General features: G+C 40.0%; 1 long non-coding RNA gene across 1 annotated transcript; it reads left to right on the forward strand.

Annotated features, from left to right (window-relative positions):
* The first annotated feature begins 413 nt into the window (after nt 1-413).
* On the forward strand, nt 414-21,752 carry LOC121395538. Its single transcript, XR_005962536.1, has 3 exons — nt 414-822; nt 17,833-17,939; nt 21,711-21,752. It is a non-coding gene; the product is annotated as an uncharacterized LOC121395538 (long non-coding RNA).
* The last annotated feature ends 19 nt before the right edge of the window (nt 21,753-21,771 follow it).

The raw sequence follows: 21,771 nt of genomic DNA on the forward strand, positions 1-21,771 counted from the left end.
CAACTGCATGTATATTGCTGGAGTGGTTCATATTATAATTTTTTGACCTATCTGTATGTGCACTGTTGTCAATATCCTCACAGTTTGGAAAAAAACTACTCAATGATCTTCAAGGTGTCATTCTGATCTGAGTTCAACTGTCTGCTGACATTCCTGAGGTTGTAAGTTATTGCTATTTCAAGACTTGATGAGTTAAAGAGATTACACTTCCAATGCTTAGAAGGGGAGGCAGAACAGTTGAACTCAGAATGACACATTGAAGATTGTTGAGGTTTTTTTGAGTTGTTGTTTATTTCCAAAATGTGAGATCTTGACAACAGTGATAGGTCAAAACATTTTCCAATTTCCTTAAAAGTTCCTTGTGCTCTCTCAGGGTTTTTTTTTTCCTGAAGCCAATACATTTCCTGAGCGGGTGTGGTTTGTTATGTAAAGGGGACTGATGATTTGGTTTCTCAATTTTGTTGCTTTGATAAGCCTTTCCAGGAAATGAAGTGGGTGTAGACAGAATATCAGTCTTTTTTTACTGACACTGGATTTCTGCGTTCCCTGAGTGTGGTGGGTGGCTTGTGGACCTTAGAACATCTGGATCAAGAGGGCTAAATTCACTATAGGAGAAATGGGTCATTCGTAATATCTGCAATTCTTCTGATGAACTCACAGGAGTAGGAAAAGGGAGGAAATGCAACTTGATTCTCTTCCTTGTACTTTTACCCAAGCGATGCCCACCTCTCCTGGATACTGTATGGCGGCTTGGAAACTATAGGGTTGACCCCACGAGCAGTGTCAAGGTAACTAAGGCCAGGGAGATGGATGTCAGCCTTGGTAAGTTGGCGCTCCAATAGAAGATTGCTTAGCTCTTGAAACTTTAGGGTGCCTTTCCAGATACCTTTGGGAAACCTTGCAACCTTCTGAACAAAGCATCCTCAATTGCTTCAGGACTTCCAAAGCTATGCATGAGTCTGTTCCAAGCAGTGTTAAGTCCTGCAGCAGGCTTGTCCATATGTACTGCTTTGAGTCTCGAGCGGATTTGTCTAGATCACTTAACCCTTTCACTGACAGCTATTTTGTCCTAAACGCGAACATCTAATGCCGAGCAGTTTTTAGACATTTTGTACTCTTTCACTTTAAGGGCCTTTCTGGGGGGGGGGGTCTTTTAGTTTACCCAGGAAAACAATATAAACGGGTAAATGAGTAAATATATCTATGTACTCCAAACTACCAAGTTGCAATTGTTTCCTAAAGTTATAATGTTTTAAAGAAATTGGTGATTTTTTTGAAAAATTACCTCAAAGCTTCCAATCTTCAGCATCATATCTCCCGCACATCATTAGATGCCAATGTAAAACATGATTTCCAGGACTCCACTGAACAGTTTGATGCCCAATATGTATAGGTTTACCTAAGCATGTGGCATATAGGGGCGCCAAAATGTAAGCACCCCATTTATGCCATCAGTTCTGTTATTCCAGATACTGCAAAATCAACACATTTACAAAATTTGGGGGGGGCAAAGGTAGAAAAAGAATGTTTACCCCAGAAAACCATATATTTTCGAAAAGTACACATTCCCCCGAATCCAAATTGGGTATGCATGTCTTTCTACTTCAAAGCACCCTGCCACAAAACTTTCCTAAATTTGGGGGGTTTTGGTGACACTTCCAAACATCACCTCAAAATTTCAAACCTGCAGCATCGTATTTCCCACATACTTTTAGGTATCAAGACAAAATCACCCCAAATATGAAAGCCTGGGGTCCTCTGAACAGTATGTATGTACTGCAAAAACAACACACATTTACATAGTTTTAGGGGGGAAAAGGTAGAAAAAAGTACATTCACCCCAGATATTATTTAGGAAAGTACACATTCCCCCGAATCTAAATTGGTTATGCATGTCTTTCTACTCCAAAGCACCAAGCCGCAAACCTTTCCTAGATTTGGCGATAAAGGCAGCAGTTTTTACATTTTTGAAAATCACCTTAAAATATTGCTATTGGCCACATTTAGCTCACCCAACTTCTTCCATAACATTGGAACATTGCCACAAGACCACCTAACGGCAAAAAATCACCCCAAAACCATATATTTTGTAAAGTACACATTCTGACGAATCAAAAATTGGTATTTATTTTTACTCCAAATTACTGCAAAGCTACGCTAAATGCAGCATTTTTATGACATTTCTGAAAATCTCCTAAAAATATTGCAATTAGCCACATTTATCTCACCCAATTTCTTTTATAAAACTATAAAACACCATAAATATTGATGCCAAGGGTTTACTGAACAGTTTGATGCCCAATATGCATAGATATACCAAGGCAGCTGGCATGTGCGAAACCCAAATAAAAATAGCGCAAATGAATTTTCTCCGCTGACAATTTGCCTTCTGTGAACATAGACCCTTGACTTCATATTATGTGTCAAAAGTCCCTCCTAACAGCAAAGCCATATATTTTTGGAAGTACAAATTCTGACGAATCTAACAAAGAAAAAGATGTCTTTCTACACCAAACTGCAAAGCTTTTCTAAACATTGAGGTTTTTTATAACATTTCTTAAAAGTTTGCCGCATTTATCTCACACAATATTTGACATACAAACAAAAATTACCCTAGTGACATCAGAGGTTTACTGAATAGTTTGATGCCCAATATACCAAAGTATGTGGTATGTACGGACCCCAAATGAAAAACTAAGTAAAATATATCTATCTATACCAAACAGCAAAACTATACTAAAGGTGCATAAGGAACAATAATGCAGGGATAAAATTGCAATAAAACCACAAAATTGTGTAAATCAATGAAATAACAAAATGATCTGACAGCGTAATTAGTGGCCAAAATAGATTATCCCATAGTCACGCTGCCAAAATAACAAGTTTTTAGGCAAAAAAATGTGCAACAGGTGTTCAGGGAGTGGCACCAATTGCTACCTCCTGAACACCACCATATCTCCAAACAGCAGATCTGTCTGTGACGTCCGGACCTTTAACTTGGAATGTGATGTGCTTTTGATGCTGAACTGTTTTTAAGTAGGCAATTGGCATTCTGTGATTGTTTTTTTAAATATTTATTAAACTGAATTATACTATTATTTTCTATTTTATCTCCACTTCATGTATTGAGTAATGAATGAACTACGGAACACAAGACAAATATGACATGCAAGCTAAACACTGAGGGGCAGATTCATTAAGGGTCGAATTTCGAAGTTAAAAATACTTCGAAATTCGACCCTCGAATTGAAATCCTTCGACTTCGAATATCGAAGTCGAAGGATTTAGCGCTAATCCTGCGATCGATCGATCGAAGGATTTTTCGTTCGATCGAACGATTAAATCCTTCGAATCGAACGATTCGAACGATTTTAATCCAACGATCGAAGGAAAATCCTTCGATCAAAAAAAGGTTAGCAAACCTATGGGGACCTTCCCCATAGGCTAACATTGACTTCGGTAGGTTTTATCTGCCGAAGTAGGGGGTCGAAGTTTTTTTAAAGGGAAAGTACTTCGACTATCGAATGGTCGAATAGTCAAACGATTTTTACTTCGATTCGTTCGATTTCGTTCGAATTCGAACGAATTTAACCAATTCGATGGTCGAAGTACCCAAAAAATACTTCGAAATTCGAATTTTTTTCATTCGAATCCTTCACTCGAAGTTAGTGAATCTGCCCCTGACTGTTTGCAAGTACATGCCCAAAAGGGAAGCCTGATTCTTGTGTGCACATTGGGTGGATCCAAATAACTTTTTTTTCTGAACAGCTTTTACCCCTATTGTGGCTGGACTTCCCCTTCATCAGACAACACAGAACAGTATTGCCATATGCGTGCTTCCTTCACTCTTCTCTTTTATATATTTTGCAGCACTGACCAATTTTGTTGAGAGTTAGAATTAAGTGCACAGTGGATATACTTAGTAGCGCATTATCGATAAAAGCCTCTCCCAGTGCTTTTAATTGCCAGTGTAAAAGTTTAACTTGGTAAAGTGATCAGCTGTGCAAAATAATGTTTTCAATATAGTTAGCCAAAAATGTAATGTATAAAGGTTGATGTGACTGGATCTCTAACATAATAGCCAGAACACTACTTCCTGCTTTACATCTCCCTTACCTGTTACCAGTCAGTAATTATCAGAGACTTGAAGGGTGCTATTTGGGACATAACTATTCAATTAGTTGGCTTTTGTATCTGACCTGCCTGCTAAGGATCAAAAGCAGACTGAATTAACAATTATGTCCCATGTGCCCCCCCCCCCCCCTTCATGTTGCTGACTAACTAAGAGGTTAGAAAGCTGCTATTATTTTAGGCACCCGTTCACTCCAGACTTTATAGATTTACTTTGCACAGCCTATTTACCCAGTTTTATTTAAGTCTGACTGCTTGGTTACTCATGCATATCATATGCCATACCCAGTATTTAAACAAAAGTATTTTTAAAAAAGTATTTAAACAACATTAGTTGTAACACCTTCTTTAACAGAAATCAACCTACACCATGTATAATAGATGCTTATTGTATTGTTTATGTGAGATACAGCTTAATGTATTAATGCAGTCTAATTTTTTGTTCTGAGTGTATATATATATATATATATATATATATATATATATAGTGAGCAGGATCAGACGAACAGACAGGTCTTTAATAGGGACAAGTTCATTTATTGTTTACATATACAGACTCTGTGAGCAAAACAGCATAAAACAAAACAAAACAAAATCCTTGCCGCACTTGGGCTCTAACTAACACACAGGGTGATTTCCCCCTCTACTACTGGTCCCCTATTGGGATTTCCCGGCCAAACGCACAAGTACAACTCCACAGAGTCACAGTACCTTTACAGTGTCCTTTTCCTGTGGGAAAAACAAATAGCTGCTTCCAATGGCTACACTCAGCTCCCAGGTCTCCGCCCTCTCAGGCTGTAGCTCAATCAAAAACTGACCCCCCCCCTCTCTCTAGCAGCTAACAGACCTAACCTGCTAATTATTCCCCAGGTGAGACTTTCTAGTGGAATTAACCCACTGCTGTACATATGGGAGTAAGACATGAACCTAGGGGAAATATATCTCCCTTCACACTGTGCTCCAGTTACCGGTTCACATATCTCCCCCCTCTGCTTCAGCCCGTAGGGCTGAGCACACTGCGCCATCTGGCAATGAACCCTTGAGATGGCATCGGCATTCCCTTGCAGTGCTCCAGATCTATGTTCCACTGTAAACTTAAAGTTTTGCAGGGCCAGGAACCATCTGGTGACTCAAGCATTCTTTTCTTTATTTTCAGACATCCACCTAAGGCAGGGGTCCCCAACCTTTTTTACCTGTGAGCCACATTCAAATGTAAAGAGAGTTGGGGAGCAACACAAGCATGAAAAAGTCCCTTAGGGTGCCAAATAAGGGCTGTGATTGGCTATTTGGTAGCCCCTATGTGGACTGGCAGCCTACAAGAGGCTTTACTTGGCACTATACTTAGTTTTTATGCAATTAAAACTTGCTTTCAAGCTCGGAATTCAAAAATAAGCACCTCCTTTGAGGACCCTGAGAGCAACATCCAAGGGGTTGGAGAGCAACATGTTGCTCGCGAGCTACTGGTTGGGGATCACTGACCTAAGGGGAGCATGATTTGCGGCCCAGCAGATAGTATTTGAGGGCCTCTAATACCCACTTAATGGCAAGGCACTCCCTTTCTACAATAGAGTACCTACTCTTCTGCTCAGGTACACTACTGAGTGTTCCTCACCATTTACCATTTGGGAGAGGACAGCCCCCAAAACCACATCTGAGGCATCCGTTTGCACAATGAACTCTTTCTGAAAAACTGGTGTTATTAACACTGGTTGCCTACAGAGGGAATTTTTAAGTTCTATGAAAGCTTTTTCAGCCACAGCTGACAACTTAACCATTACTGAGCTCTTCCCTTTAGTAAGATCTGTAAGCAGAGCTGCAATAGAAGAAAAGTTGGGCACAAACCTACAATAGTAGCCTACTATCCCTAGGAAGGCTCTGACTTGTTTCTTTGTGACAGGCTGGGGCCACTTTTGTATTGCCTCCACTTTATTTATTTGAGGCTGTACTGCACTTCTTCCAATTACATTGGCTTCTTCCATTCCAACTGCACACTTTTTAGGGTTTGCAGTAAGCCCCGCCTTACGTATAGAGACTAGCACTGCCTGTACCTTTGGTAAGTGAGACTCCCAATCAGAGCTGAAGATAACCACATCATCCAAATAAATTGAGGCATAGGGATTATGTGGTTTAAGAATACGGCCCATTAGTCTTTGAAAAGTAGCTATGGCCTTTGTAAACCAAAAGGTCGTATATTGTATTGGAAAAGACCCTCAGGAGTAGAAAAGGCTGTCTTTTCCTTAGCCCCTTCCGCAAGTGGTACCTGCCAATATCCTTTTGTGAGATCTAGAGTTGTGAGGTACCTCGCATGGCCTAGCCTTTTGATGAGTTCATCTATCCTATGCATAGGATAGGCATCAAATTTGAGACTTCATTCAGTTTTCCGAAGTCATTACAAAACCCATCAGGTTTAGGGATCAAAACAATTGGGCTAGACCAGGGGTCAGTAACCTTTACTATCAGAAGAGCCATTTTGCCCCCTCTTCCAATAAATAAAAATAGTCTGGAGCCGCAAAACATTACACAGCTTATAAACTTTTAAAAGTTTTAACTTTTTCTTTATTTTTTATGCTGAATTTCCTCTCTTGTCTTGAGTGTGTGACCGCGGTAAGGACAAGGATGAATCATCTTGCTACTGCCTGTCACTCCTGGGATGTCTATACAGCCCTCGCACCTGCTGGCCGCTTCCTGAGTGTGCGACCACAGTAAGATAACCGTTAGCTTACCGCGTTCGCACACTGAAAAAGCCAACAGCAAGTGCGAGGGCTGTATAGAGAGGAAATTCAGCATGCAGCTTCAGAAACAGAATTCACATTAAACAGATGAGAACACTCACATTTAATAGGGCTATTCAGTGTTTAATTAATTTCAAAGTAGGCATACACATACACACTGCACTTTTGTTTGTTGTATTCTGATGTTGTAACAGTTAAAATAAAGAAAAAGTTAAAACTTTTAAAGTTTATAAGCTGTGTAATGTTTTGTGGCTCCAGACTATTTTTATTTATTGGAAGAGGGGGCAAAATGGCTCTTCTGATAGTAAAGGTTGCTGACCCCTGACCTAGATGTTATGCAACTAAAAAGTTAAAGTGCAACAATATCAAAGCAATAGCATATAGCTCATTAGTCCAATTAAAGTGACAGTGCCAGTTAAAATGTCCGCATCAAGGTGATAGTATAACTTCATAAGGTCCAATTAAAGTGACCGTGCCAGGTGCATTGGGTACATATATAAGGATACAATTCATCAGCAATGTCCTATATAGTCTTTATAAATAGTGACAATCATAAGATTAAAAACCAGCTTGAATTTTCTTTAAAAGAACATCAGAACAATTAGCTATAAACTCATTTAAAACACAAGCTGAGGTCATTGATCAGGGTAAAAAAGGGTGTTAAGTTTGTAAATCCATCTCAACTCCCTCTGTTTCAAAAGTAACTCTATATCCCCACCTCATGTCATTTTTTTTACCCATTCTACCTGGTGCCAGGGTTCGGCATGTGGTTGATCGGGTAGACAAATCATTGGGTGGGGCTGTGCATGACACAACTGTCTTGTACTAATGACAAAATAAATGGTAGACGGAAGACCTTAAAGAGTGATTTCAGGGATCTAGGCTCTAATTTTGCCCGTGCCATGTACAAGTTTAGGAAAACAGCGGGAGCTCAGGGAGTTAAATGCGTGGCGTAGTCTTGGTGTAGGAATGAAGGGTTTGGGTTCCTAGAGCACTGGGCTGATTTATTCTTTGGGTACAAACTATACAGTTGTGATGGTTTGCACCTCAATGGAAGGGGGTCCACTGTGCTAGGGGAAAGAATGGAAAAGAGGTTGGAGGAGTGTTTAAACTAGGCAAGGGGAGGGTGGATGAGATAAAGAATTATGGGGAAGCTAGGGTAGACGGGGCAGTGGGATTAGTAAGGGGTCAGGGGGAGGAGTGAAGGGGTCATACTGTTTACCAGCTAAGGTGGTCTTTCTGTTTCAAGGAAAACAGACTAATACTAACTTAACATATAATTCTCCACTAAGTAATGCAAATTTCAAAAGTAAAAGTAGTAAGGAGTTTGTCAGGTAAAATGGGAGACCTAGAATTAATTGCATGCTCTAAAAATTATGATATAATTGGTATCACTGAGACCTGGTGGGAGGAAACATGTGACTGGACTATGAATTTAAATGGTTACACCCTTTTTTAGGAGGGTCAGAGAGATTAAAAAGGGTGGAGGAGTGTGTTTGTATATAAAGACTGAATTAAAGCAGTGCACTAAAGATTAATAACCATTGCTGGCACTGGCGAGATTGTGGAATCCCTCTGGGTAGAGAATTTGACTGGGCAAAAGATTACAAAGAAAATTATCATTGGTGTATGCTACAAACCACCTCGTATAAGTGACAAGTATGAAGCCCAGCTACCCTTGTAGATAAAACCGGCTTCACAGCTGGGTCAAGTTGTTGCTATGGGTTACTTAAATTATTCAGACTTTGACTGGGGTAATGGGGTTGCCAAGACAGAAAAAGCTTTCTAAATATGTTAAATGACAACTTTTTATTCCAGCTCGTTCAAGACTAGGAACAACTCTCTTTTGGACCTTAATAATTAGTAATAACTAATAATATTGAACTCATCTCTAGCATTTGTGTGGGTGAGCATTTAGGGAATAGTGTTGTAGTCTCTGCAACATATTAAGTGGGAAATGCTTTTCACAGGGTTAAACACAGAACCAAAATGGGAAGTCTTTAAAATGCTGCTTAATAAATATACATGCAAGTATATTCCCCTTGTAAGTAAGGAAAGTTGTTGCAAAGCAAAATATTTTTGGTTCAATAGAAGTGTTTGTGTTGAGGTGGGTAAGAAAAGGCATGCTTTTAAGGCTTTCAAGTTAGCTGGGACAGCCAAAACATTTATAAGGTACAAGGAGGCCAATGAATCATGCAAAAAAACTATAAGGCAAGCTAAAATTGATATGGAAAAGGATATTGCAGCAAACAGTAAAACAAATCCAAAATAGTTTTTTAAATGTGTTAATAGTAAAAAAATGAAACAGGAAGGGGTGGGACCTTTAATATCAGAGGGGGGTCAGCTGGTTGATGAAAACAAAAAAAGCGCAGATTCTGAACATTTTTCATCTGTCTACACAAATGAGGAACCAGTAAGTGAAGGTTTCCTTCTTGATAGTCCCAATTCTAGTAATACAACTAATGAAGCATGTTTCACACATGAGAAAATTCAAAAGAGACTAGAACATGTTAATATAAACAAAGGTCCGGTGCCAGATGGTATTCATCCCACGGTACTAAGCAAGCTTAGATCTGTGATTGCCAAAACTCATTACTTAATTTTTCCTGGATTCTTTGAGGTCTGGCAAAGTGCCCAGAGACTGGTGAATTGCTAATGTGGTGCTTCTATTCAAAAAGGGATCCTGTTCTCAGCCTCAAAACGATAGTCAAGTTAGTCTGACATCAGTGGTAGGAAAGCTTTTCGAAGTGTTAATAAAGGATAAGATATTGGATTTCATATCAAATCATAATACTATGAGTTTGTGCCAGCATGATTTTATGCGTAATAGATCTTGCCAAACTAACTTAATTTCTTTTTATGAGAAGGTAAGTAGGCCCAGACTGGTAATCTGTCCGTTCGGGCAAATGCCTGAGGGGCCGCTCTATCCTGTGTTCAAGTGGGCCGGGCGCTGTCTAATTAGATGTACACTGCACTTGTCTGCTACTAGACAGAAGAAAAATATATTTTACAAACAAGGAGTGCACAGTTCAAATAGTTCAAGTGCGCATGCCAAAGCTATTTCCAGAGGGAGGGGGAGAGCGAGTGAGTGACTGAGGAGAAGTAATGCTGCAGCTTTACTGTTAAGAGTGTGGCACATCTTTCTCCTTGACCCTGACTGCTCAGTTTAGGGTCTCCCTCACATGCTGCCTTCCAGTCTTCTGTTTGCTTTCAGATAGACCCTCTCCAGTCTTGCCCCCCCCTCCCTAGCAACCACCCACCATCTCAAGTTTACTTTGTCCAGCTTCCTCCCTTTACTGTGCTTTTCAAGTTTCTCTCCCTGCTTGCATGGTCCCCCTCTGCTCTCGCTCCCCCTCTCCCTGTAACACACTCTCTCGCTCCCCCCTCCTACTTTCAATTCCCAGTCTTGTTCTCTGTCCTACTCCCCCCACCTCCGATCTATCTCCTTAACCTGCAACTGATGACATAAACCATGGCAGGCAAAAAGGCAAGGGCAGTCAGAATACAGCTAAGAAATTCAAATAAAGGTACTTAGCCCCCAAAAAAGAGGAAACATAAGCAGAAAGCTGAAATCAGTAGGGAAGGGGCTTGGCAAAGGCATAGCATACTAATAAGTGTAATTTAGTAATATATAAGCAAAGCCATTCTTTACATTTTAAGGCACATTCAAACTGTAAACTATAATTCATAATGTACCCCCTAATTTATAAAGATATTATTGGTCACCTCTGAGTTATGCGGCCTTGTGCTTTTATATGGTCACATAACTCCTCGGTGACTTATAATATCTTTATAATACACAAAAGCCATGAATATCTTGTAAATGGTATCCTTATAAATGGTGAGTACTGATGTCATCAGTTATAAATGGTGAGGAGTGATGTCATTTCTGTCACAAGACTCACTGAAACTTGTATATTATAATAAATATGTACCCCCTTCAGCCTCGTGTTTTTATATGGTCATGAAACTCCTCTATAACTTATAATAACCTTATAATTTACAAGAGGGTGTACTTTATTCACTATATAAATTACAGTAGGGAGTACATTATCCACTATATAATATATATGTATATATACATTAGGGATGCACCGAATCCACTATTTTGGATTCGGCCGAACCCCTGAATCCTTTGTGAAAGGTTCGGCCGAATACCGAACCGAACCTGAACCCTAATTTGCATATGCAAATTAAGGGTGGGAAGTGGAAAAAATTTACTTACTTGTTTTGTGTCACATGATTTCCCTCCCACCCCTAATTTGCATATGCAAATTAGGATTCGGATTCGGTTGGCCAGGCAGAAGGATTCGGCCGAATCCTGGCCGAATCCCCAACTGAATCCTGGATTCGGTGCATCCCTACACATATGAAATACACGTGTGTGTAAGTAAAAGTCCAGCACGCATTTATGTGTTGGCTGCTTTGATTTTTTTGCCAGGGCTGCTTTTTACTCCCAATCCGGCCCTGGATGGCAGTGGATGAGATTTACATAGACTTTCAGTTAATGCCTTTAAGAATGGCTTGGATGGTTTCTTGGACAGACATAATATCAAAGGCTATTGTGATACTAAACTCTATAGTTAGTATAGATATGGGTATATATAATTTATCTGAGAGTAGGGAGGGGTGTGTGTATGGATGCTGGAATTTCATTTGGAGGGGTTGAACTTAACAGACTTTTTCTTTTTTCAACCTGATTTAACTATGTAACTACTATGAAGCGTAACTGGCTCACCTGATGTCGTGCCTGTATAAAGTGCCTAGCTATTAGGGATGCACATTTGCCAAGTCTGACATCACTCCTATGCTCACCAATTCTGATACTCAAGGCTCTGGTTGTCTCACCTACATAGACTTTCCCACATGGGCATTTCACGACATATAATATATACAAAGTCAGACTGGCAATTAATGTAGTCAGTCACATTGTAACCCCTACCGGGTGACGGCAAATAATTTCGCAAAACTTCCGAGAAAATTTGCAGGTGAAAAGTCAGCCTTGTCGAAAAATTGTTGCGCGTCAAAATTATTCAGACGCCCATTGACTTTAATGCATTTGGACAAAATAGGCGCATGCATGAAAATGGTCACGGACATCGAAATTGATGTGCTTCAAAGTAATTCTGACGCCCATTGACTTCAGTTCGTTTTGCAAATTTTTAAGGACAAATTCGCCCATCATTACCTACCAGTCATTGGATGGTAAAATTTTCTGAGTGAACCACAAAGTTGCAATTGACACACCTCCCACACTTAAACATTCCCTTAGTGATGCTCAATGAAGTACCTTGCTTCTTCGGGGGCTCATTTAACGCATGGACCAATTGGTATCTCAGGTTAGTTAGATTTCTTATGAACTTTCTTTGACAGGAGAGTCATTCTAGGTAAATTTTTTGTATTTCTCTAACTACTTCCAAAAGGTGAGTGTCATAACCTCTACTCATGAAATGGGCCAACATCTCCCCAGCTCTCTCATCAAATGTATCCTCCTTACTCACAATGTGTATCACCTGCAGTAATTGAATATATGGCAACCCCTTAGTTGTGGCAGGAAGTTGATAGGTTATTCTATCAGTCGGAATACCGAGGGGTCTAAGATTGGGAATTAAATCCACACTGTGTAAGGAAGACCCGGTTTACTGCAAAAATTGGGAGAAGGTTCTGAATAAATGTAGCCTTGATCTTATGTCACTAACTGTGGAGGGGATTCAAACTAAACTAATTAAGCTTAGAACTGACATTAGCAACATTAAACAGAAGATTCAGGTATCTTATAGAGACGTTGAACTGAATGATTTGGAAACAAAATTGAGAGATACTGTTAATCAACATTAGATAGAGTTACTTAAAGTGAAACTTGACAAATTTAAGAGGGAGACAATTCATTACCAAGAGGAGATTGTATATAATTAGAGAAGGCCCAATCTCAGAAAGAGACAGCGTAATGTTGCTAGGTCAGTGGAGAGCGAGGGAGCCAGTAGCTCAGAAAGTTCAGACATTCCCTCTAGTCCTTCTTTAGACAGAGGCACAAAAGGAAAACAAGGAGAGGGAAGAAGAGGAATGAAAGGAATGAAAGAGCCAGTGGCCTTCAAGATTTCGACCAGGAAGACACAATAGTCATGAACATAAGTAGAAGGATTTTAATGGAACCAGAAATGTGCGTATTCAGCAAAAGCTTGGGCTATGTACCTACCTATAATTGTGACAAATTATGTTTGAATGTTGAATTGGAAAGATTATTTCATCTTTTAAGATTGAAGGCTCATTTTGCATAGGATACATCTGAAGGTAATATGCCACCACTGGAGGAGGATGGAACTGATTATTCACGGGACACTGCATGTGTACAAGCGGAACCCCGGTATAACACCATTAGATGTAGACCAAAAAGTATGTTTATTCCGCCAATGACCAACCACTGTATAGAGACATTTGTACAGGCTGTAGAGAGGGACATCCATAAACTTAGGTGGCCAGACGGACACAATACATCCATCATTTATCTAAAGTAGAAAGAGATGCCTTACAGATTCTTGAAAAAATATGCTTCCATCACCATAAAGCTGGCAGACAAGGTGGGAGTGATAGTGGTGATGGACACTGATTATTACAGGGAAGCGGCACTTTCCTAATTGCATTACACATTGCATTATAAGTTACTGGATTGTGGTCCTACAAAGGATCAGAAACAAATGATAGATGGTGCCCTTAAGGATAGTGAAGAGGAGGGCGTGATCACAAATCAATTGAGAACATTTCTATAAGTTGATAACCCAATTATACCTGTGCTTTATATTTTGCCAAAGATACATAAAGATCTACAAAGGCCACCTGGGAGACCCATTGTTGCAGGGATGTCATCTATTTTCCAACCCATTGCTACACTATTGGATTGTATCCTAAATCCAGTTGTGGTACGTACCAAGTCGTATGTAAAAGCCACCACTGACTTTATTACTAAATTAAACATGATGAATTTGATGCAATTCTCTGCACAATGGATGCCTTCTCTTTATACACATCAATTCTACATAATCAGGGTATTGAAACAGTTACAGCAGTTGTTCGAGAATTACAATTACTAGATGATATGACTGATATTACAACTTTTGGGTTGGGTTTTGAAGAAGAACTACTTGCTCTTTGAAGGTAATTACTATGAATTGGATCTAATGTAGCTCATGCATATGCAAATATTTATACGGTATGGTTTGAAGATGACTTTGTTTATGATAAGCAGGAGTTTTGGCCCTATATACTGATTTGGCTCTGCTACATAGATTATCTCCTTTTTATCTGGCAGGGATCGGAAGAACTATTGTGCTCTTTTAAGGACTATCTTAACACTAGGATTCCGACCATTAAATTTACCCTTGAACATGACCTACACAGGTACATTTTCCGGATGTTACTGTTATACTGGAGGAAGGGAGACTGGCGACGGACATCTATAGGAAACCGACTGATAGAATAACTTATCTAGATCCCCGGAGCTTTCATCCTCCTGCCACAACTAAGGGCTTGCCATATAGTCAATTACTGCAGGTGATACGCATTGTGAGTAAGGAGGATAAATTTGATGAGAGAGCTGGGGAGATGTTGGCCCATTTCGAGAGTAGAGGTTATGACACTCACCTTTTGGAAGTAGCTAAAGAAAAAGCACAAAATGTAACTAGAACAACTCTCCTGTCAAAGAAAGTACACTCATCCCAATCTAGGCGTTTGAAAAATATAATATATCGACATTGGCATCTATTACAGATGGACTGGAAAGTAGGTAACCCTGAATAGGGATGTCGCGGACTGTTCGCCCGCGAACTAATTCGTGCGAACATCGACTATTCGCGTTCGGCGAATGTTCGCGAACGTCGCGCGACGTTCGCCAATTTGGGTTCGCCTTAGCTGGCGCTTATTTTTGCCCTCTCACCCCAGACCAGCAGATACATGGCAGCCAATCAGGAAGCTCTCCCTCCTGGACCACCCCCACACCCCCTGGACCACTCCCCTTCCATATATAAACTGAAGCCCTGCAGCGTTTTTTCATTCTGCCTGTGTGTGCTTGGAAGAGCTAGTGTAGGGAGAGAGCTGTTAGTGATTTGAGGGACAGTTGATAGTAACTTTGCTGGCTAGTAATCTACTTGATACTGCTCTGTATTGTAGGGACAGAACTCTGCAGGGATTTGAGGGACATTTTAGGTTAGGTAGCTTTGCTGGCTAGTAATCTACCTTCTACTGCAGTGCTCTGTATGTAGCTGCTGTGGGCAGCTGTCTGTCCTGCTGCTGATCTCTCATCTGCATCTGTTCTTCAAACAACTGCCACCTAGCTGTCTAAATATCAATAATAATACCGTCTCCAGAAACACCACCCGAGTGACGTTTTTCAAGCAGCAATAATATATTCCGTATCCAACGGCTGTAATGTATACGTTGCCCTTGCAGGCATTATTTGCCCAGTCTTTAACCAAGTGCCACCTAGCTGTGTGAGCTTTTTCACATTCCGTGTCCAGAAACATCACCTGAGTGACGTAGTGTGATTTCTGCCCTTTACAGCACAAAACGCAGCGCTGTGTCAACAATGGATTTTTCAGATACATTTTTGCCCTTGATCCCCCTCTGGCATGCCACTGTCCAGGTCGTTGCACCCTTTAAACAACTTTAAAATCATTTTTCTGGCCAGAAATGTCTTTTCTAGCTTTTAAAATTCGCCTTCCCATTGAAGTCTATGGGGTTCGCGACGTTCGCGAACTATTCGCATGTTTTGTCGCAAGTTCGCGAATATGTTCGCGAACATTTTTTCCGCCGTTCGCTACATCCCTAACCCTGAATAAACCTGTGTTTTTTGCCTAAAGACACTGTGCCCCTGTCTTTATGCTCCTGATCTGCTTACCTGCCTACCATAGTTGATTTCATTCAAAAATTACATGTACAGGCAGCCAGCTTGTCACAATGCGTAAACAATTCCTGTTTTGTTTGAAAAGGAAATCAAGTGTCAGTAGCTTAGTGTACAAAATGTCTTAATGTCCTATTTATATTGATAATATGAGGATCACTTGTCTTTGCCACCCTGGTAAAACTGATCTGCTTGCCTCAGAAACACTACTACTATTTATATACTACTATATAACTACAGTAGTGATTCTTATGCAACAGTACAATATATTTAAATCTTTTTGGTATTTGTTCCTTTGCCAAAAATGTATATGAAAAGTTGTTAACGAGTATAAAGTATGCGGCTCTCAGGAACTTAGTAGGGGTTCTTCTTATCACGTAAAAACAGTCTGAGTTATAGTTTATGTCAAAAAAAGATAAGGTTGGGTGGATTGAAGATTGAAGTTTGACATACATACAGTATGTATAGTGCTGAAGTAGGAGCTTAGATGGGAGATGGTTTCATAAGTGTATAATTAAGCTATTAGCCAGATGAGAAATGGTAAGAATGGACAGCTGCTTAATTTCCCTGCTTTTCCAATACATTGTCTTACATTGTTTGTGCTTAGTGTGTGTGTTGCCCCCCATGACTTATTATTATTATGATTATTATTATTTTTATTATTTGCTTTACGTCTATTTCTCTGTTGAAAATGTAAAAGCTTTGCTTTAGAATATGTTATGCATTTTATAAAGTGAATTATTTATAAACAGTTTTAAAAATGTTATTATTTTATTAACATAGTATACTTTATTCTTTAGTTAATAGAATTTGCTTTGCCTGCAGTGTGGCTTATTCTATATAATTTAAAACTGATTATAGCACTGTCAGAGTACATTATCCATTTTTACAAAGAGATGGCATCACCGAAAAATATTTTATATAACTAAATTACAAAAAAGTTTGCTTGTCAATTCAAACAGTCTAGAGCAATCTTTGGTAAAGGCCACCCTTGGCTCATAATATGGTTACAGTCATATAAAAACATTTCTATGTCAAATAATAAACCATAGCTCTAAATATATCAATGTCACCAAATAAGTGTTCTCCTTAAACGTAACCTTTTATATTGGGCTTCATGGCGTATTTGGGGACTGAACCCCCTGTACCAAAAGCCCCCCTTAACTGCCTGTCATTTTCCCCCCCTCCCCACACTGGTCGTTAGTCAAAAACAACCCCTTAAAAAAATCTGACCCTAAAATGCAGAGCAACAGAGCTACATCTTCCGCTGCTTCATATTCTTTTGGGGCTCAACGCCGACACAAAGCCTGTCGGAGCATGAGCAGTTGGGCCAAGTCAGGAATCTGCTTCAACTGCTCTTGCTCCTATCGGTGTTGAGCCCTCAAAGAATAATAGACGGCAGAAGATGGTGCCCTGGAGCTTTTTTTTTTTTACTAATGCTCAGAGCGGGGAGGGAGAGGGGAGTGGGGCAATGGCAGGCATTATATATATGTAACATATATTTACGAATTTGTTCCTTTGTTTACTTAACCCAACCCTTTAAAATAAAGGCATGCACAGTCAGTGGCGTAACTAGATGTTGCTGGGCCCCACAGCAAATTAATTTTAGGGTCCCCAACATATCCAGTGTTTGTCCTGTTTTACCAATATATGTTCAAATGAGAGCCTCATGGGGCCCCCTGTACCTCCTGGGCCCCCCTGCAGCCGCAGGGTCTGCTTCCTCTGTAGTTACGCCCCTGTGCACAGTGAATGTTCGTTTAATGACATACCTCCCAACATTTTGGAAATAGAAGGAGGGCAAAAAAATGCCTTTTTTGCCAGCACCAATTTTCTGGCCACTCTCCTAATTACCATGTTCATTTTACAAAAGTTGGCAGGTTATGAAAGTTTGAACATATTTCTGTGGTTTTTATGTGTTATTACAGTTTTGCTAGTTGCCCTTTAAGCTGCTAGTCACAAGAGACCTGCTTATCTTAAATTACAATTGTTTCTTATCTTAAATTGTCAAAAATTTATCTAAGCACAACTGCCATATATTCTGCCAATTAAGTTAGAAACGTTTTTCTGGCTTTTCAGTGCACGAATTCAAAGAGAAAGTTGGGACATTTCAGTAACAATCCAGGACTGCGGGTTGAGCTGTCAAAATCAAGACTGTCCTGGGAGAAACTTTGGACAGTTGGGAGGTATGTAATGATGATTATCTGATCGTCCCATCCACTAACTGGATTCATTGTTTCACGATGAACATTTTTAAACCTGATTGAAACTATTGTAAAATTTATAATCAATTGCACCCTATCTTGTAAAGATAAGTAGACTATTTTATCAGATCTAAAAATCTGTTCTTAAATCAGTCTTTTCACACAACAAATTCTAAATTTTTGTAGCCACTGTAGGGGCAGAGCAGTTTTTATTCTCATAGGAAGTTTTCAGTATCACAAACTTAAAACTGGCCATACGTGGGGCTGGTAAACCTTGTCACTGCAGGACAAAATTGGCAGCTTATTGACCTGTTAATGTGCTCATTCTGCCTGTAAAACAGATATCTGGCCAAAATTATTTGTGCATTACCAGTATACAACCCCTCCCTTAACACCTTTGTTGTGGCTCTTTTAGCTTAAATATATGCAGGGGGGTTATCTGTGCCCTGGTACCCTAATTATTTACTTTGCAAGGTCAATCAGGAAGTAACTATAAATTCTATAGTTGTACTGTTTAGCTCAGGAAATAACAAAAATTATTGATGGTTTGTAATTAAAACAACTAGCAAATTAGCAATTAAAGTACGTATGTTCTGCAATGAACTACAGTGAGAACAGCAAGGGGACATAAGGAAAGTATAAAGGTTACTTAAAGGGGCAGAAAACCTGTCAAATTTTAACTGGATGAAAGTTATAGGTGTTTCATTATTGTCACACACCATAATATAATATCCTTATAACTGAAAGTAGAGGGTACGCTATCCATCCCTTACGATACATTAGTTCCCCAACCTGATCATGCATCGTCACTGCTACACACTCTTCTTTATTCCAATTAACAAAAATATAAAATGTAACAATTTCTAGGGGGCACCCTGATATTACAGCCAATTAAAGGGGAACTCCAGCTTCCAAACCAAAATTTGATAAAGAGGCCCACATAACACAGAAACCCCTAATATTCCCATCACAGTTACCTGTTTCTTCAAATAGTATGAATAAATGCCATTTTCTATTCTGAAATCCAGTTTAACAGTTCTTCTCTTTCTGCATCATTTGAAATCCTGGCAGGGAAGGAGGGACTAAAACACTGATGTTACAAATTGTGACAACTTATCCACAGCTTACAGACAGCATGCAGGAACTGCTTAACCCACAATGCATTGCACTATGATATTCCATTCCTTATTGAAATCATGTGTACAGGGAGTTGTGGGGTGTGGATGATGCAGGCTAAGGACAAATAGCTGCTGATACAAATTAAAAGTAATCAGCCAGCTCAGAATGGAATGGGCATACAACAAGACAGAGCTCCCGGTGCGATAAGCCATGTCCGGTCACTCGTATGTACATAACGTGCATGTGACATCATGCGCATGCACACAATGAGCAATTCGGGGCAGCTTTTCATTATGCGCATGTGAGTGACCGGATATGGCTGCTCACATCAGGAGCTCCCTGCCGGTAAGGGTTGCGTAGCGCTGGCGGGGGGCTTTTTTTTCTTCAATAAACTACTGTTATCCCCAACCGGAATGCTGGCTCTATTAGCCCGCACCTTTGGTTGGGGATAACATTTTTACACAACAGGTGCCCTTTAATTAGCTGTATATAAATAGCCTAAAGACTGCTATTATCTGAAAGTATATTAACCACAATGATTAGTTACACTATATGGCCCAGTGTAATAATCTCAAAGTCTGTGGAATGGTTATGGTATAAAACCTAAACTAACAGCATGGGTACCACAGTTTATACCTCTTAGACTGTACTGTACCTTTTAGAGCAGCCAGTAACTAAAGATTCATTTCTAAACCAATGCAACATGTTGGAACGTGGACATGTTGTTTTTTTTGAGCAGGTGCATGGGAGGAGGGCAGTGATTTTGTTTGGAGATGGCCATACACTGGCTCAGGGTGGAAAAAAATTATCACACCAGGCAAATTGTAACAAATGAGAGACAGTGGGTGCTGACACCCCAAGAATATTATATACAGTGGGAGATAGTGGGTACTGACACCCTAAGCATATTGTATACAGTAGGTACTGGAACGCCAAGCACATTATATACAGTCCCCAATCATATTATTATATACAGTGGGTGCTGGCACTTCAAGCATGTTATATACAGTGGGAGACAGTGGATATTAACACTGTATTATATACATTAAGAGACAGTGGATACTGGCATCCAAAGCACATTATATACAGTTGGAGACAGGGAGTACTGGCACCCAAATCACATAATATACAGTGAGAGATGGTGGGCAGTTGGCACTGGCAGTCCAAACACATTATATAAATTAGGAGACACTGGGTACTAACACCAGGCACATTATATGAAATGAGAGGCAGTGAAAAACTAGGGTTAGGATGTATCCAGGGAAAATTAATTGCCAATGATAATTATAAAAATGCAGTATCAGTTTCATCAGAAATGCCATCAAAACATATATGAGCATAAATGAAGTGCTACTTTTATATATAACCCTCAAGAAAAATGGTAGGTTTAACACAATACCAATTTCATGTACATAGCCCTCATCACATATATCAGGATAATACACTCTCTTGAGGACTCCAACTAAACGAACACAGAATGCCCTCAGAATGTATAAAGTACATTACCATGTCATAGTGTAAATGAAGTTGCTTCAAATATTCCCTGTTGAAAAGGATTAAACATATCAGCTCCTTCTCACTTTTTCTATGCCTTCAGTCTGTAATGCAGGGATCCCCTACCAGTGGCTCATGCACAACATGTTGCTCACCAACCACTTGGATATTGCTCCCAGTGGCCTCAAAACCTGTGCTTCTTTTTGAATTCCTGGATTGGAGAAACGTTTTGGTTGCATAAAAAACAAGTGTATTTCCTGTAGGCTGCCAGTTCACACAGGGACCACAAAACAGGCAATCACGCCCTTATTTGGTACTTTAGGATTTTTTCATGCTTGTGTTGCTCCCTAACTCTCTTTACATTTGATTGTGGCTCACAGGTAAAAAAAAGGTTGGGAATATCTGCTATAAATTTTCCCTAGTTCCATCTACTCTGCACCTGACTTGTACATTGTGCTGTCTGTAAAGACAGTTGTGCCCTAATTGGACAAGCTGCAAGCAGAAATATTCAATCAGAGTGCAGCTGATCTCTAAACCATTGAGTTTAGAGGCAGGACTGTAGCATTCTGCTAATGTTTAAAGGACCAGCACAGTGCAGTCAGCAAGAAAGAAGAGTTATTGGGTTTTTTTGTTTAGTTGTCAGATTGTTTTAGCCTTATTAAAAATCCTCCCATACAGGTGCTGCTTTTATGCAAACAAACTATGCCTGAATAGCAACCTCAGTGTGGGCAGCAGTCTGCTATCCCTCTCCTCTTTTTAGAGCAAAATATCCGAGACATTAGCAAACATTAGTGATGACTAAATCAGAGAGACATAGGTTGCATGAGTATACATCATACAAAGTACAAATGGAGGTTCACATGTGCAGTCAAGTCAGGAACTAGGGGCAGACAGAATAGGCCCACGCCTTGAGCGGCTTTACCTTGACCAGGCACTGGGAGCAGTAACCTATAGTAACCAATCAGCAGGTACTATAACTGGTCACCTGTTTAAAAACCAAACATCTTATAGGAGAAGGAAACCAGCTGGTGCAAAAATCCCTCCCCCCTCCCCTGTGTTGCCCCCCCCTCCCTCCTCCACCCTGGCCTACCTGTTCCCCCGGGCAAATGCCCCTAACTTGTTACTCACTTCTCTGCGCAGGTCCTGTCCACGGAGCTCACAGGTGCCATCTTCTCCCAAGCGGTCTTCTTCCTGCTTTGAC

This window comes from Xenopus laevis, chromosome 7L (assembly GCF_017654675.1).
Source record: "Xenopus laevis strain J_2021 chromosome 7L, Xenopus_laevis_v10.1, whole genome shotgun sequence".
NCBI classification, from domain to species: Eukaryota; Metazoa; Chordata; class Amphibia; order Anura; family Pipidae; genus Xenopus; species Xenopus laevis.